An 18,821-nucleotide genomic window follows, 5' to 3' on the forward strand; every position below is an offset into this window, starting at 1 on the left:
TCGGCCACATTTAGAATATTGTGTACACTTCTAGTCAACCCATTGCAAGAAAGTTGTGGACAGATTGGAAAATATGCGGAGATTTGCCAGGATGTTGCCTGGTCTGAAGGGAAGGTCTTACAAGGAAAGGCTGAGAGACTTGGGTCTGTTATCACTGAAGAGAAGAAGGCTCAGGGTGGATTTGGTAAAGACATACAAGACGAAAAGAGTTTTAGATAGGGTGGGCTGTGTCAGGCTTTTCCAAAGGAAATTGTCTTCAGCTTGTAGAGGTCCCAAAGCTACAAAATTAGTTTGATAGATTTAAGACTGATGTCAGAGGCAGGTTCATCACTCAGAGAGTGGTAATGCAGTGGGATGCCCTGCCTGTCAATATCGTTAACGCACCAAACATTCAGGGGATTTCAACAATCCTTGGATAAGCAGATGGATGATGATGGAATAGTGTGGGGGATGGGCTCAGATTAGTTCACAGGTTGGCAGGACATCGAGTGCCAAAGGGATCGTTCTGCGCTGTATGGTTCATTGTTCTATGTTCTACGAGATTGCTGGCAACGTGTCAGAAGCTAAGAACATGGAGGAAGAATTGACGGGAGAGAAATGAGCAGGATTGGTCTGTTGGTGTTGGTAACTGAAGGCGTTCTTCACCCGCCAACCCAGCACAAATGTCTGCCTTGTTTTTAATCTCATTGCCGCCCTTCACAACACTCTTCCCCCATCTGTCCCCCCACCCTTCCCTTAGAAAATGTTCAAAGTTTTTTTATATATGTTACTTACACGCAATGTTACTTTTGTCACAATAATGAACAACTTGAAAATTGGTTCGAAACAAGAGACAATGTTAACAGTCCAAAAGCTTTGAAAGTGACTGTATGTTTTTGATCACCTTGAACTGCTGCAGCCGTTGTGGTAAAGCTGCTCACAGATGGCTATTCAGTGAGGAATTACAGGAATTTTATCCAGTCTAGATAAGGTAGTGCTGATATCTGTGTCAATTGCAATCATTGTTTTGCATATCAAATTTACCCAAATACGAACATTTAAAATATAAACAGAAGTAGGTTGTCGCTGTGTGAGATCCTGCTCTGATATTCAATGTGTAGAAGGCTGGTCACACTATTCAGTAGCCTGCTACGAATTTAGACTCATGCCGTTTGATTCCTTTATCCCTCAGAATTCGATGTTAGTCTTGGAAACATACCATGTTTTGGCTTTAACAGCTTTCTATGACAGAAAATTGGACAGAGTCATCAGTTTCTGCGTGTCATTGGAATTGACTCATATTTGTAAATTGTAATCAATACCCCGGCTTCTGGACTCCCTGGTCATTGAGGGCACTCTTCCTACATTTTTCTTGTCTACCTTGTCAGAATTTTATTAGTTTCTGTGACAGCCGATTTAATTCTTCTAAACACCAGTGGATTTCATCCTAACTTATCCATTCTGCCAAAATCGGTCAGTCCTGCCATTCGAGGAATTGGCATTGTAAACTTTTGCTGTGCGGTCTCCTTAGTCAATACTGCACACAGCACTCCAGGTTTGGCCTCAACAAGACACTGTACAATTTCAGCAACATATTCCTGTTCTTGTATTCAAGTCCTATGAGTACGAAGGTCAATTAACATTCCTCCCCTTTACATCCTGCTTCACCTGCATGCTCACTATCTGCGATTTGTGTTCAGAGTCATCCGAAATTGTTTCTCATTTCCCATTCGTAAACGAATACTGACTGCCTCTGTCCAATCCTGTCACCGTTTTACAAAGATAGGCTAACTCGTTAATCATTCCATGTTGCAACTCCAAATCCTTTTTTGAATACTGCCGTCAAATTAACTTCCTTCCAATTCATATAAAGGTATTCCAGAGGCTATGGAAATTTAAATGATGTTCAAATTACTTTTGAAAGTTCAAGCTTCTCGTTTCAGATAACATCCATTAACTCTTGGTTCAAGTTGTATTTTAATCTTGCGTGGAGATGACCATGTGCTCTGCTTTGTTTGCTTTTAATCCCATCAATCTTCCAGTGCCACCTCCCTACTAATACGGATATTCTTCTGTTCCTTCCTCACCTGTGCTCCCCAGCACTTTAGGCACATTATTTTCCGTCCTTTGTCATAAAATAACCAACATCTCCCGGTAATTTGGTTTGCCATCCGTTTATTGCACATTATAGCTTCCACTCTTCTAATAGTAAGCGATTTATTTTCATTGATCTTTTTGTCTCTTCATATACCTTTCGGAGCTCTTACAATTAGCTTCTATTTCAACATCTTCCTATTATACTTTGTTTTCCCTCTGAATCAATCTCTTAGTCGTCTTGCCCTGAAATCTGAATTACTCCCAGTCTTCATATCAGCTGCTCTTTATTTAACTAATTTTTATGCCTCTCCCTTGGATCCAGTACGATCTCGAATATCCATTACTGGACATAGTAGAGACACCTTTCCCATTTTATGTGTACCAGATAGGAATGAACATAGTTGAAGTTCTTCCAAAGAATCTATAAATGCTTGCCATCCATTCAAGTTGTGTTGCCTAGTTTTTCGTAACCTGCTCGCGCCTCATACCCTCGTAATTTCTTATTTTTAATAATTCGTCCACTATTCTCAGATTCAACGGTCCCTCTCTAAATTAACGAAGAGTTCCGTCACTGCATTCTTCACCCTCCCACAAGGGGCCTCACACAGTTAGATTACCAATTATTCGTTTTATAATCACACAAATAAAATTATGAAATTAAAGTTTCTGTAGCTGCAGAGACCATCGGACTGATGTTTCAATTGAGAGAGATAGAGAAATCGCTGATGGGGTCACTGGGCCTCAGGCAAGAGGCAAGGTTAAGAATGTTCGACCTTCAAGGTGAGTGCAAATGTTTCAGGGATTGAGCATGCGTATTAGAAACAAGCCATCCAGCTACCTGAGCTAACCGACACCTAGCCACTAAATGATATTGAGTTGAGGCTGGCCTGGCCTCCATTCGGATCAGTAACTTATTGGTGCATAAGACTATTTCATACACACCCCAGGAATGTGCCCTAAATCGTGTTGTTACTGATATCATTTCCTGGATATATGTACCGAGTGAAGTCACTCATAATGACCATAAGAACACAAGATATTAGAACAGAATTAGGCTCTTCGACCCAGCGAGTCAGCTCTGCCATTTGATCATGAAATATATATTTCTCGTACCCATTTTCCTGCAATCTCGCAAAAAATGTTGATCCGCTTATCAATCAAGACTCAATCTATTTCTGTCATGAAAACACTGAATGACTTGGTCTGCATAGTCCGCTATATTGCAACGAATTCCACAGAATCACCACACACTGTCTGAAGGAATGCCTCCTCGTCTCAGCTCTGAAGGCTCATCCTTTTATTATGAAGTTGTATCCTGGGGCTCTTGTCTCTCCCACTAATTGAAATAGATTCTCCATGTCCACTTATCCAGGCCTCTCAGTAGACAGTAAATTTCAATCACATGCAGAATCAGACAGCACGGAAGCAGACTCCGTGGGCAAACTCTGCTCCCACATTAAATTTCCCACATTAGTGAGAATACATCTACCACCTGCCTTATCTGTATCCCACTCAACGGCTGAACTTATGCAAGTAATGTTTGGGTCCTGGGTGGCGTTTCCCTCGGTACCTTTGCACCAAAGCGAGTGTTGTAATAGCGACATTTAAGGCTTTCACTGTCCTCACTTGAGTACATGTTACATTAAAGATAATTCATTCAATTAAAGATATAACCCCGAGTCTTGAAGTCTCCACACCAGGGAAACTACACCTGATATTTCTCCCTATATATAGCTCTTAGGATTTCATAAACCTCTATAAAGTCAACACCACTCTCGTAGTCTCCTCTGAAAGAAGTCCAAGCATATCCAGCCTCTCCCTTTAACTCAAACCTTCCATTGTCAGCAACATCCTGGTAAATACTTTATGAATCCTCTCCAGCTTAATATCTTTCCTATGACAGGGCGATCAGAACTGGACATGGTACTCCAGAAGAAGCCACACTAACATTTGGTACACCTTCAACATGACGTACCAACTCCTGTACACAACAGTCTGAGCAGTGAAAGTAAGTGAACTGAATGCCTTAACCACCCTGTCTACTTGTGACACAAACTTCAAAGAATTAGGTTACTGAAACGTGAAGCCTCTCTGTTCTACAGCACTTCCTAAGGCTCTACTTTTAAATGAGTAAGTCCTGCCAACTCTGTTTGCTTTGTCAAATGCAATACGTCATATTTATTCAAATTAAACTCTATCTGTCATCCCTCCTTCATCAATCTAATTATACAGTCATCGAGACGTACAGTACAGAAACTGACCCTTCGGCCCAACTCGACATGCCGGCCATATATCCTAACCTAATGTCTTCCCAATATGCCAACACGTAGCCCATAACATTTTTTACCTTTCCTATTCAAATACCCATCCAGATGCCTTTTAAATGTTGTAATTGTTGCAGCCTCCACCACTTCTATGACGAGCCCATTCCGTTCATGCAACACCCTCTGCGTATTAAGGTTGTTCCTTAGGTCCCTTTTATGTGTTTCTCTATCACTCTAACCGCATGGTCACTAGTTCTGGACTCCCCCAAGCAAGGGGAAATACCTCATATGCTTACCCTCTCCATGCCCCACATAATTTCATAAAATATTATGAGGTCAATCCTCAGCCTCAAACGTTTTGGGGCGAAACAAATTTAGGCTCTTCAGCCTCTACCGATTTCTCAAATTCTACAACCCTGGCAACATCCACGTAAATCTTTTCTGAACGCTTCACGTTTCACCACGTCCTTCCAATAGTTAAAAATCATACAACACCAAGTTATAGTCCAACAGGTCTAATTGGATTCAAAGCTTGTGAGAAGATTTGTAGCTCGGGTGCTTGTTGTCATGGTTCAGTTCACCGAGCTGGGATCTTGTGTTGCAGACGTTTCGTCGCCTGTCTCGGTGACATCCTCAGTGCTTGGGACCTTCATGTGAAGCGCGTCTGTGATGTTTCCTCCGGCATTTATAGTGATTTGAATCTGCCACTTCCGGTTGTCAGTTCTAGCTGTCCGTTGCAGTAGTCGGTGTATTGGGTCCAGGTCGATGTGCTTATTGATTTAATCTGTGGATTAGTGCCATGCCTCTCGGAATTTCCTGGCTGTGCTGTGTTTGGCTTGTACTATAATTGTAGTGTTGTCCCAGTCGAACTCATGTTGCTATCCTCAGTAGCCACACAGCAGATGACAAGCAACATGAGTTCGATCTGATAACCTTCATTATGTGCTCTCACGGTGCATTCATTTTACACAAACAGTGATATATTATTGGAATATGATAGTTGCGAGATTGCGTTTTTTTTCTGGTTGATGCGCAATTTTATTTTGACTTCGAATGAATCAATATTTTGAGAAAGAGATGTCTCCTAATCTCAGGCTGATGTGACGTACACATTATCTGGAGAATGTGAGCACAGTTCTACACACTCCAGCCGGGGAGAACAATCCTCTCAGCAACTCTACTCGCAAACTATCTGCAAATGTCAGGCTTTTAAAAGAACAGAAATGGCAAATAACGGATGTGGACAGTCAGAGAGTCGGGAATGTGAAATAAGCTTAGGTGTATAGATAGAAAAATGTAGAGATATGTATTGAGGCAGTCACCGAAAGACCAATTCTTCATTTGACATTTCTGCTCACTGATGGAAAGGAAAACAGAAATGTAACCCTTGAAGCACAGCCGTTCACCAGCTCAGGACATTTCAGCCAGTAAAGTCATTTTGAATTTGTAACGTTGACGGTTGTAAGGCAATGAGAGATTTTGATAATTTCTTGATTTGACAGATAAAACTGATCATTACCCGGCATTATAATACTGAAATGTATAATTAACCAGGTTCTTTCGAGCTGCAACATTCACTCTGTTTCTTTCCACTGATGGTGCCAGGCCTGCTGAGTTTCTCTGTCAATTCTTGCTTTTGGTTCAGATTTCCAACGTCTGCAGCTCTTATATTATGTTAACCTTAATAAGATTTTGGGACAAAACTAATGAACTGCCATCTTTGGAAAATCAGTCCAAAATACTAACACAAAGAACGACTCAACACAGACACTTACTACAAACCGACCGATTCCCACAGCTACCTAGATTACACCTCCTCACACCCTGCCCCCTGCAAAAACGCCATCCCATATTCCCAATTCCTTCGCCTTCGCCACATCTGCTCCCAGGAGGACCAATTTCCCTACTGAACAACCCAAAGGGTCTCCTTCCACAAAGACCGCAATTTCCCCTCAGACGTGATCGACGAAGCTCTCCACCGCATCTCCTCCACTTCCCGCACCTCCGCCCTTGAAACCCGCCCCACCAATCGCCACCAGGACAAAACCCCACTGGTTCTCACCTTGCACCCCACCAACCACCGCATATATCATATCATCCTCCGTCATTTCTGCCACCTCCAAACAGACCCCACCACCAGGGATATATTCCCCTCCTCACCCCTATCAGTGTTCCGGTGAGACCACCCCCTCCACGACTCCCTCTTCAGGTCCACACAGCCCACCAACCCAAACTCCACTCTCGGGCATCTTCCTCTGCAACCGCAAGAAGTGCAAAACTTACGCCCAAAATTCACCTTCACCTCCCTCCTAGACCCCAATGGATCCTTCCATATCCATCGCAAATTCACCTGCACCTCCACACACATAATTTACTGTATCCATTGCACCCAATCTGGTCTCCTCTACATTGGGGAGACAGGCCGCCTACTTGCAGAACGTTTCAGGGAACACCTCTGGGACACCCGCACAAACCTACCCAACCGTTCCGTGTCTGGAGACTTTAACTCCCATCCCACTCTGACAAGGACATGTCGGTCCTTGTCCTCCTCCATCGCCAGACACTGACCACACGACGCCTGGAGGAAGAGTGCCTCATCTTCCGCCTAGGAGCCCTCCAACCACCCAGGATGAAAATAGATTTCTCCAGCTTCCTCATTTCTCCTCCCCCACCTTATCTCAGTCCCAACCCCTGGACTCAGCACCGCCCTCTTGACCTTCAATCTTCTTCCCGACATCTCCGCCCCACCCCCTCTCTGGACTATCATCCTCACCCTCACCTCCTTCCACTTATTGAATTCCCAGCGCCCCTCCCCCTAATCCCCTCCCCCTACCTTTTATCTCAGCCCGCCTGGCACACCAGCCTCATTCCTGAAGAACGGCTTATGCCCGAAACGTCGATTCTCCTGCTCCTCGGATGCTGCCTGGCTTGTTGTATTTTTCCAACATTACACTTTTCAACAAAGAAATGTTTGCAGAACAAAACACCCATTCCCTGACCGGGAGTAGAACCCGTGCCACGGCAGTGAGAGTGCCGAACCCGAAAGACTAGATTATATGCATTGTATGCATTGTCAATGAAATTACTGTTTCCTTTTTATTTCGGATCAGTTTCGCTGCAGACACTGTTATTACGTACTGGGGAAGGAACACTCAGACGTTGGTGCATGCGGCTCAACCTGCATCAATTCTAGGCACATTTTCCAGCTTTCGCCCACATCCTTATGTGTTCTAATCTTTCCAAGTTAAATGTTAACGAGATTGTCCTTATCATCTTCAGTGTCACAACAATTCGACTGAAGCTTGACATTGTTGCACTGTTTTGTAAGTTGAGACAATCATCCTCATGTTCACATGCAGTGTGAGACACAGAGACACATACCCCAAGAGGGGCAATGGTCTCAGGATTGTGTCAGCTCCTTGTGCTTTACTTCCGCTGTCCGCACCCACACACAAGTTTCTCCCACAAAAGGCAGCTTTAGGTGGCAAACAAGCCTATTGTGCAGCCAATGAGAGCGGCTGTGTTGAACTACGATTTAAAATGGACAATGGACTCCAATGTAACTTTCAAAATCCATTGATTCAAACCCTGTAGATCCTGACAAAGTGGGGTCAAAATACGACATTGCACTCGAGCCAGGTAAGATTTAAACCTGCAAAAATCTGATTCGAAATCAGATGCGTTATCCATTAAATCACATGCCAAATGCACAGCTAGGAGTGCGACACGTTGTCGATATGTAATGTAAACAGTGTCATCGGGGGAAACAGCGTTCACAACGTGAACGACCAGCCAGGTTAATCATCCCCACTGCTTCACTTCAAAGTTATACTTTCTGAAGTGGTTCCTTTCATTGGCAAGCATACTTGTCCTGAGGTGCCTGCTTCAGGATCGCCTGCTCGTCTGCTGGAAGGTTCCAAAGCTTTCAACACTGTAACGACGTGATTTCACGATCGACCCAATAAGATTTACTCACGTACTTTGCGTCATGGGTTCTTCCAATCAAGACCCTGAACAAATTTGATGAGAACGCTTTGGTCATTTATAGACAAGCATCTAGAATCAGACGAATTGAACGATACCTTTCTCCATGCCGCCCCTTCACCGTAACCCATCTCCTCAAAACAAGTCCCTGTTTTGTGAACGAGCATCAGCGTGTTCTGTACATTCATGCTGGGATCTGCTGAACAACATCAGATAATCACAGCTCTCCTTTCTTTATACTGAAAACCAGAGCGATAAAACAAACTGGAAATCTAGAGAGAGAGGAATTGATGCCAAAATGCAGTTGTGACGCAAAGGAAAGACTCAAGAGCGTGTCCAAGTCAGATGGCTGTCAGCATCACTGGGGTTGGGCGCGACTGCTTTGGAGTCTGAGTTTGCATCGACCAGACCTGGATACAACTCCCCGTCAGGAAATCAAGAGTAATTTCGCTAACGGTGAATTGTCTGCATGAAAACGAGTTTCTGGGTTATACACAGCGTACACACCCGGAGCCTGCTGGAATCAGTCCAATGATTGTTTGCATTTAACGTGAAGGACAATGACAGCAGAGACAAGGGAAAACTACCACTGCAAATCCCCCCTCTAAACATCTCATCTTTCTGAGATGGAAATATCTCGTTGTTGCTTCAGTATCGCTTTGAGTAAATCACAGATCTCCCTTCCTCGTGGCATCATGGCTGTACATCAGTGCTACTGAGTTCAAGCTTTCAGGACAGGAACTCATAGCACCATCTCTGGGTAATTAGGAATGGACAATGAATCTTATTCTATTGGGTAACATCTAAACACCAGAAATGCGTTTCTAAAAGTTGCAGGTTCTACTCGGACACCTGCAATTAGTCGAGAATTAGTTGAGAATTGGGTCAGGGGAGTGAAATAAAATGGAAAGGTTTTGATGACTGGGAGGCATGAGGCAGGAAGTGTGGGTGGCGCTGAATGTGCAAGGCACAGAGTCGGTGACAAGCGGTCAACCTTTACTGCCCAATGTTTACATAGACTCACACACCACTCCTGGTCAATGCACCACAATGACCCTGTTCTTCTTTTTGTGATATCCCTCTGATTAAATTCAAGTGGTTATTGACCCCTGCGGGAATGAACACTTCCTCTTTATCCTGTCAGTTTAAAAGATCAACGTATCAGTTTGAAGCAAATACAAGCGGAGATAGTCCTTTTTCCCTGCATTTTCTGTCAGGAATGGACAGCCATGAAATTACTGTTTTTGCCAAAACAGTGTTAATTACAATTCTGACTGAGCAAAATTGATTCAGAAAATACATTTCCGAATTACTGTGATCAAATGGTTAATGCACTGCACGTGTGGAGAAGTAAACCTGCTTGCTGTGTGGCGCCATGACTTAGTTGGTAAAGTGCCTCCCCAGTAAACAGAAGGCACAGTATTTAAATCACCGTGGTGCCAAAAAGTTGTAACGAAAGGTCTTTCCTTCACCTTCTCATGAAACTCGTTTTGCTGATCAAGCAATTCAGCGAACTCCTTAAGATTCAGACTGTTGTGATTGGGTGATCCCACTTCTGGTTCCTTGTTTAATTCCAATAGTGAATGCTGCTTCTTTCTAACTATTAATCCAACCTGAAGGTTCTTTCCACTGTTCGACATGCACTGTCACTCCTCCTCTTCTTTCATTCTCCCTCCTTCATTCCCAGTTTTTAGCAATAACGATGTGAGGCAAAAACACTGCAAAATGCCCGAGGAATATCGTGGTAACGGCACAGACACCACTAGATAATCGCCCTCATTCTCTGATGTCACCGTTTATTCATTTTACAACAGCTGTAAACATGTTTGTTTCTCCTTTTGTTGTAGTTTAATTGCATTTGTCCCCCTGGTGGTGTAAAAGAAGGTGAGATGGATACACATCAACAAAGAGAACCAAATAAAGACTCATATTGGAGTAGACACTGAAAGAAAAAAAAGACTCCATTCGACATGGCTGCTAACTGACAGAAAGGAAAAGAGAATGGAATCATTAAAGCATAGCCTTCCACCAGTTCAGGACAACAGAAGCAGCCACTAACGTCCTTTAAATTTGTAAAGGTAACGGTTGTCAGCTACTAATAAATTTCAGTAATTATGGTAAATCCACATATAAAGCTGATAATTTCCAAACTATTATAACACAGAATTACATAACTAACCTGGTTCTGTTTATTAAGAATTATTAACTGTATTTGTCCCGACAGATACTGTCTGGCGTTTGAGTTTTGGGATCATATTCTATTTTTGTTTCAGATTTCCAAATTCTGCAGTTCGTTGTTTTATATTCACTTGAATTATAATTAGGACAATAAATTGATCACCTTTTAGTTTGACACTCCATTTTCTGCTTCAGAAATGTCACGATAACTGATAAAAGGAAATCTCGCAGGGGCTAACCAGGGATGGAACCCGAGCCACAGTTGTAAAAGCACCAAACCCGCGCCACGTGACCACCAGGCCCGGGGGGAGGCTGGTAATGCCATCTCTTTTCTCAATGACACCAATTTTGCCCTTTCATTTCTGATCTTTTTCGCTACTGATCAATTTCTCCCTGTCTTCCAGTATTTTTGTTACAGCATAGAAGACTATTTGGTCCATTATGCAGTGCGGTTCATCAGACATCCACCTATTCTACCCTCATTTTTCATTTGGAAATAACCTTGTGTGTTCTGTTTTTTCCATCGCAAATGTCAATGAGGTTATCACTATGATCCGATATGATAAAACAATGGGAAAAATTTGACATGGTCATACTGTGTTGAAATCCCCCTGAGTTTCTCATCGTCATTTTCACCAACAGAGGGACACACACACAGACCCATACCCCGAGGGGAGCAGAGGCCTAAGGACAATATGCACTCCATGTGCTTGATCTGCAAGTTTCTGAAACAAAAGACAGTTTTAGGTGGAACGTACGCCACTTCTCTGGACAATGAGAATTGTTGAGGTGAGCTGTGATATGAAGTGGACAGTAGGCCGAAAGAGTCCCACACGATGCTCACGTGCAACCTTTAATTTTCCAAAAGTGGGTTGGCACGCTGGCTCAGTCTATAGTACTGCTGCCACACAGCATCAGAAACCAAGATTCGATTGCAGCCTCGAGCAAGTGTCTCTGTGGAGGTTGCACATTCTCCTAGTATCTGTGTGTGTGTCCTTTGGGTGCTCCGGTTTCCACCCGAAGTCCAAAGATTTGCTCGTCAAGTGAATTGGCCATGCTAAATTGCCCATAGTGATAGGTGCATGAGTCAAGACTAAATATTGGCTAGCGGAATGCGACTGGGTGGATATTCTTCGGAGGGTGGGTGTAGATTTCTTGAGCCAAAGGGCCTGTTTCCATACTGTAGGGAATCTAATATTTAAAAAGTAACCAACACAATCCCGACGGCGCCTGGGAATCTGACGGAACAGCCTTTGGCAGACATTTCTCACTAAAAACAATTGACACATAGGAAACTCTCAACACTTTCATGCAGCATCGCTTTTTGTTTCTGTCTTCCTCTGATCTCCAGCTTCCTCTGACCATGCAGCTTCGTGACCAATGAGCTGCTTAATGCAAACGCAGACAGATCGTGAAGCCAATATTTTCCCAGAAAGCAGGGACAGGCAATGCAAGACAGAGAATTGAGAAGAAAATAGACTTGCATACGCCTGTGAAGAAAGCAATAGGATTGTATTTTCCGAATTCTCCAGGAGAATGTCTCCAGAAATGTGCACTGTGCCCGATATCCCCAATCCGAATGGATACCACGTCTGACAGACAGATCAGGGCAGACTCGGTTCCACCCCTGCCTGACTCGGGTACATTTTGAAAACATTCTCCTGTCACTTCACAGACGAAGTTGGTCACAGAATACTCCAGCACAGACAATGCATTTTGACCTATTAAGTTTGCATTGTCCTCATCTCATTTGCCAACACTTGGTTCATACTTTCAAACGAATTTGGCAATGCAAGTGTGCACCTGAGCTCTTCGGTGAGTACGTTGGAGGTTTGCACCATTCATGGACTGGATGAAGTGCTTCCTCCTACCATGATTTCAATTCGAAATGAAAAGTTGGGAAACAAATGCCCTCCTGTTTTGCCCGGCAGGATTTCCAATCTGCGTGGGGAAACCCTAATAGATTTCAAGTCAATCGCCTTAACCACTTGACCAAGCCAACAGAACCACCCTGCACCTATGCCATTCCAGGCCTTTTTCTCTGTGGATCTGAGCGACAATGATTCAGTGTTGTATTTATTTCAATTGAATCACTAAGTTTTCGAAAGAGTTGAATGTCGATACATGGTCAGGCTGGCTTTCACATCCTGATAGATGGAATGAGCATTCAGGTAAAACTAAAAACAGAAATTGTAGGAAAATGTCAGCAGGTCTAACGGCATCTGTAGGGACAGAATCAGAAACAAGGTTCAAAACATCTTTAGAACTTTATCTGAACTCCTTTTTCTCCCACAGATAGCGCCAAACCTGCTGAGTTTCCCCAGCAGTTTCTGTTTTGTTTCAGATTTCCAACATCGACGGTATTTTACGTCCACCATTAAAATAATACAGAAACCCCTTTATGGTTCCAGATACGATTTCTGTTTTGGAACATTATCCTGACCCAAGGAAAAACCTGGAACTATATAGGAAATAAAACAGATGAAACAAGAGCAGTGACAGCGCTGTCTTTGAATGGCCCCGAGCCAACGAAATCCGCTGTTAACAATCAAACACACTCAGCCACTGCGCGATAGAATCTGACGACATATACCTTGTACGACCCCACAATGCAGGCTGTTAGTGAATTCAAGCTTCAGCCTTCCGCTCCCGGAATGACAATTGTCCTAAATCAGATTTCCTTTTCCAAAGGAAAGCATAGGGCATTCATTGTGGAGACAATGTGTGGGGGAAATTTGACCAAAATGTACACAAACCTCGGTGGAAGCCTTTTTGTGACAAAAAGAAAAATGTGCAGTAAACTGCAGCCTGCCAGTAAAGTTCTATTTGAGTTCTGGCTGAGGAATTCGATTTTTTTAGCCTTGAATTTTCAGATGCAGCCTGTCACAGTTTCTCAGGCCATTAGACAGTTCTGCTTCATAGATTGATGTACTGTTCTGCTCTGCCGAATCGGTTGTTCTAGTCGAGCTCAACCTGTAGCATAAGATAACATTCAGTTTTACAGACATTAAGATATGCAGGTCTGGACAATGTATGTGAACGTCAGGACTGCCACTAGGTTGTGATTGCGAATGTAAAGGGCATTGGGCTTGTGTTTTACTATATAACTTGAATTATTCCGTACTTAATTGGAATATGTCAGACTTCTTCGAATGAAGAGGTATTCCACATGGGCATCAATAAAAGCCATTAAATTGAGGTCTACTCTCTTGACTATTTTATTTGAAACGATTCGACTTAAGATTCACTTTTGTTCAACACATTGGGACAATCTGATCCCACCATTTGCAGACACATTCATGTCAGCGGGAACAAGCTCTCAGATAAACAAGACCGTCTTCCTTAGATCCTGTAAGTGGCTTCTTCATTCACGACTTTTCTAATTACCCTGGAGCTAGATGAGATTTGATTTCCCGATGTACAGGAACGAGTATCCTTTCAATGTTTCAATTCATTTCAAGTTTATCGCACATTAAAATCAAGGTCCCAGCCTCTTTGAGAAGGGGAAGCTGTCTTGACTGTCTCTGCTTCGTCAGACAGTGCACCCTTCATTCCCCTCTGATTCTGCTTCCCAATGACTTTCTGAGAATTCCCAAGTTGGGAAGATACAATTAGTGAGGCTCCAGAATGGTCAGTCATCAGGCATCAATGCTTTCTCTCTCAATGGATAACGTGTAGGGAGGGGCAGAGTGAAATGTTCCCATCTTTTCTGACGATAAACTATAGGTGGGGGGGGTGCATGTTGTCAGGAATGCAGTGGAATCTGCAAAGGGATACAGGTAGTTCAACGAAGTGAGCAAAAGCTTGGCAGGTGCCATGTCATGTCGGGAGTGTGATGCCATGCACTTTGGTAGGAAAAGTCACAAAGCAGACTGCTATTAAAATCGAGAGGAGCTCCAAAAAGAGCAGAGGATTCTGGATTTTCTTGCGCATGAAGCAAACAAGGTTTAGTGACAAATTGAAGTTTCTTGCAAAAAGGATGACCTTTTCTAATGCACACCATGAAAGGGGTCGTTTCCTAGATATAGACTGAAACTAAGGAGCCTGTAAATGAATCGAAGATTAAGATATGCCTCATGTTTTTCTATGAGACCTAGCTGTAATAAAGTGTCCGGTTCTCTAAGCAGGGGAGTCAGCAGTGGGCGAGGGGAAATTAAGTTCACACATGATTATTGCCAACCTTTAGTTCGCACGCACGATGTTGTTTTCCTGTACTTACAATTTTACGTTGTGGTTACGTTTACTGAGCTTGTAATCTAGACCGACTGGTGACTTATTCATCCACTCTTCCTCATCTTTACTCAAATAGCTTCAACATTCTTAGCTCCTCACTGAAGCTAATGTCCAAAAATTGCACAAATGTCACAACAACCTCAGCATTTCACATGCCTCTGAGGGTTGTGTTGCATTGTTAGTTCATCTTTTACTGTGTTCCTGCTGCACATATTAAGCGAAAAACAAAACAGCAGCAATTGAAACTAGTGGGATTGGATTTCGCACGCAGATTACTTCAGCGACAGTGCAGCGTACTGCCCGCAATCCAATCACAGAAGTACAGACTGAACTGTCTCGAATATCAAACTGAGTACAATGCCAGAGTGCATGCAGGATCAGCATTAGGAATACATCAGAAGTTTTTTTGGGGGCTACCATATTCGATTTACTTATTTCTCAATCAGCAATTGAGTTTTACATCGATTGCTTCACCAGTTTCTCAAAATACGAAAATGAAAACTGCTGCAGACGGTCATAATCCCAAATTCCCAGTCCCGGAATCAAAGACATTCAGTGCCCTGAATACAGCGACGAGGATAATCTGGCCATGGCATTTCCTGTCGAGTTGGTGTTCACAAACGCCGATCGTTGGTTGTCTGCCTGTTTATCCGAGATAGTGCACCATGTAAACCTTGCATGGATTATCGTCTACATGTTTGTTCTGCACATGATGGGCATTGAGGGCATTTGTTCTGGTGAATTGTTGTCTGAGCGTGGCTGTCCGTTTATGTGCTGTCATGAATGCAAGGGGTTGTGGTGGAGTCTGTCTGTCAGTTCCGATAATTCACTTTACATAGGGTAGAGTAGTTAGTGTTTTGGGTCGTGTTTTAGAACATAGGAAAATACAGCGCAGTACAGGCCCTTCGGCCCTCGATATTGCGCCGAATGAAGCCTACCGAACCTACACTAGCCCAATAACCTCCATATGCTTATCCAATGCCCGCTTGAATGACCATAAAGAGGGAGAGTCCACCACTGATACTGGCAGGGCATTCCATGACCTCACAACCCGCTGACTAAAGAATCTACTCCTAACATCTGTCCTATACCAAACTCCCCTTAATTTAAAGCTGTGTCCCCTAGTAACAGCTGACTCCATACGCGGAAAACGGTTCTCACTGTCAACCCTATCTAATGCCCTAATCATCTTGTACACATCTATCAAATCTCCCCTAAACCTTTTTTCTCCAATGAGAACACCCCAAGTGCCTCAGCCTTTCCTCATACGATCATCCTACCATGCCAGGCAACATCCTGGTAAACCTCCTCTGCACCTGTTCCAGTGCCTCTACATCCTTCCTATAGTATGGCGACCAAAACTGTACACAATACTCCAGATAAGGCCGCACCAGAGTCTTATACAACTGCAACATGACCTCAGGACTCCGGAACTCAATTCCTCTATCAATAAAGCCCAGTACGCCACATGCCTTCTTCACAGCACTATTTACTTGGGTGGCAACTTTCAGAGGTCTGTGTACATGGACACCAAGATCCCTCTGCTCATCAACACTACAAAGTAGCCTACCACTAGCCCAGTAATCCATCTTCTTATTACTCCTACCAAAGTGAATGACGTTACACTTAGCTACATTGAACTCAATTTGCCACCTTTCTGCCAAGCTCTGCAACTTATCTATATCCCGCTGTAACCTGCCACATCCTTCTTCGCTGTCCACCACTTCAGCGACTTTCGTATCATCCACAAACTTGCTCACCAAGCCGTCAAGCCCCTTCTCCAGGTCATTTATAAAAATGACAAACAGCAATGGTCCCCAAACAGATCCTTGTGGAACACCGCTAGTAACTGCACTCCAAGATGATCCTTTACTATTAACTACTCCCCTCTGTCTCCTTCCAGCCAGCTAATTCCTAATCCAAACCTCTAATGCACCCTCAATGCCAAATCTCAGTAATTTTTGCAGTAGCCTGCCATGGGGTACCTTATCGAAAGCCTTGCTAAAATCCATATACACCATATCTACTGCTTTACCCTCGTCCACTTCCTTGGCCACCTTCTCGAACAAATCAATATGGTTTGTGAGGCGCGACCTGCCCTTCACAAAACCATGCTGACTATCCTTGATCACATTATTCCTATCCAGATGTTCATAAATCCTATCCCTTACAATTCTCTCTAAGACTTTGCCCACAACAGAAGTGAGAATCACTGGCCTATATGCACTAGAGCTGTCCCTGCTCCCCTTCTTGAACAAGGGGACCATATTCACTGTTCTCCAGTCTTCTGGCACTATTCCTGTAGACAACGACGACGTAAAAATCAAGGCCAATGGCTCCACTATCTCCTCCCTAGCTTCCCAGAGGATCCTTGGATAAATGCCATCAGGCCCAGGGACGTATCTATTTTCACCCTTTCCAGTATTCCCCCGACCGCTTCCCTACATACCTCAAAGCCATCCATTCTAATCACTTGTGACTCAATATTCACTTCAGCAACAATGTCCTGTTCCTGAGTGAATACTGACGAAATGTATTGACTTAGTGTCTCTCCAATCTCCTCTGCCTCCACGCACAACTTCCCACTACTATCCTTGACTGGACCGATACCTACCCGAGTCATCCTTTTATTCCTGACATACCGATAGAAAGCCTTAGGGTTTTCCCGAATCCTACCAACCAAGGACATTTCATATCCCCTTCCCGCTGCTCTTAGATCTCTCTTTCGATCCTGCCTGGCTACCTTATAACTCTCAATCGCCCCAACTGAACCTTCACGCCTCATCTTTACATAGGCCGCCCTCTTCCCTTTTACAAGGAATTCCAATTCCTTATTAAACCACGGCTCCCTCACAAGACCCTTTCCTCCCTGTCTGACTGGTGCATACTTATCAAGGACACCCAATAGCTGCTCCTTGAACAAGCTCCACATATCATTTGTGTCCTTCCCTTAAAGTCTATTTTTCCAATCCACACATCCTAAGTCATGCCTCACCGCATCATAATTTCCCTGGCCCCAGCTATAACTCCTGCCCTGCAGTGCACACTTATCCCTCTCCATCACTCGAGTAAAAGTCACCGAGTTGTGGTCACTGTCCCCGAAGTGCTCACCTGCCTCCATGTCTAACACCTGGCCTGGCTTATGACCGAGGACCAAATCCAGTATGGCCTCACCTCTTGTTGGCCTGTCTACATATTGTGTCAGGAAACCCTCCTGCACACATTGGACAAACACCGTCCCATCTAACGAACTCGAGCTATAGCTTTAATATCTGGGAATATCTGGAAGTTAAAGTTCCCCATAACAACCACCCTACCACTTTCACTCTTCTCCTGAATCATCCTTGCAATACTTTCCTCTACGTCTCTCGGACTATTAGGAGGCCTGTAGGAAACTTCTAACAGGGTGACCTCACCTTTCCTATTTCTAAACTCAGCCCAAACTACCTCAGATGGCAAGTCTTCCTCCATCATCCTTTCCACCACTGTAATACTATACTTGACAAGCAATGCCACACCTCCCCCTCTTTTACCCCAACCTATGACACTACTAAAACATTTAAACCCTGGAACCTGCAATAGCCATTCCTGTCCCTGTTCTACCCACGTCTCTGGAATGGCCACAACATCGAAGTCCCAGGTACCAACCCACGCTGCAAGTTCGCCTACCTTATTTCTTATACTTCTGGCATTGAAGTATACACACTTCAAGCCACCATCCTGTTTACCGGCACACTCCGTCGAGATTGATGCCTTGTTCCTAACCTCCCTACACTCAAGGTCCTGTACCCTAAAGCTACAGTCCAGGTTCCCATGCCCCCGCAGAGTTAGTTCAAACCCTCCCAAAGAGCACTAGCAAAACTCCCCCCAAGATGCTGGTGCCCCTCAAGTTCAGGTGGAGACCATCCTGTTCATAGAGGTCCCACCTTCCCCAGAAAGAACCCCAGTTGTCCAGAAACCGGAATCCCCCCCTCCTGCACCATCCCTGTAGCCACACATTTAACTGTTGTCTCTCCCTATTCCTTGACTCTTTATCACGTGGCACGTGTAACAGACCAGAGACAACAACTCTGTTCGTTCTCGCTC

This window comes from Chiloscyllium punctatum, chromosome 35, assembly GCF_047496795.1.
Source record: "Chiloscyllium punctatum isolate Juve2018m chromosome 35, sChiPun1.3, whole genome shotgun sequence".
Taxonomy (NCBI): Eukaryota; Metazoa; Chordata; class Chondrichthyes; order Orectolobiformes; family Hemiscylliidae; genus Chiloscyllium; species Chiloscyllium punctatum.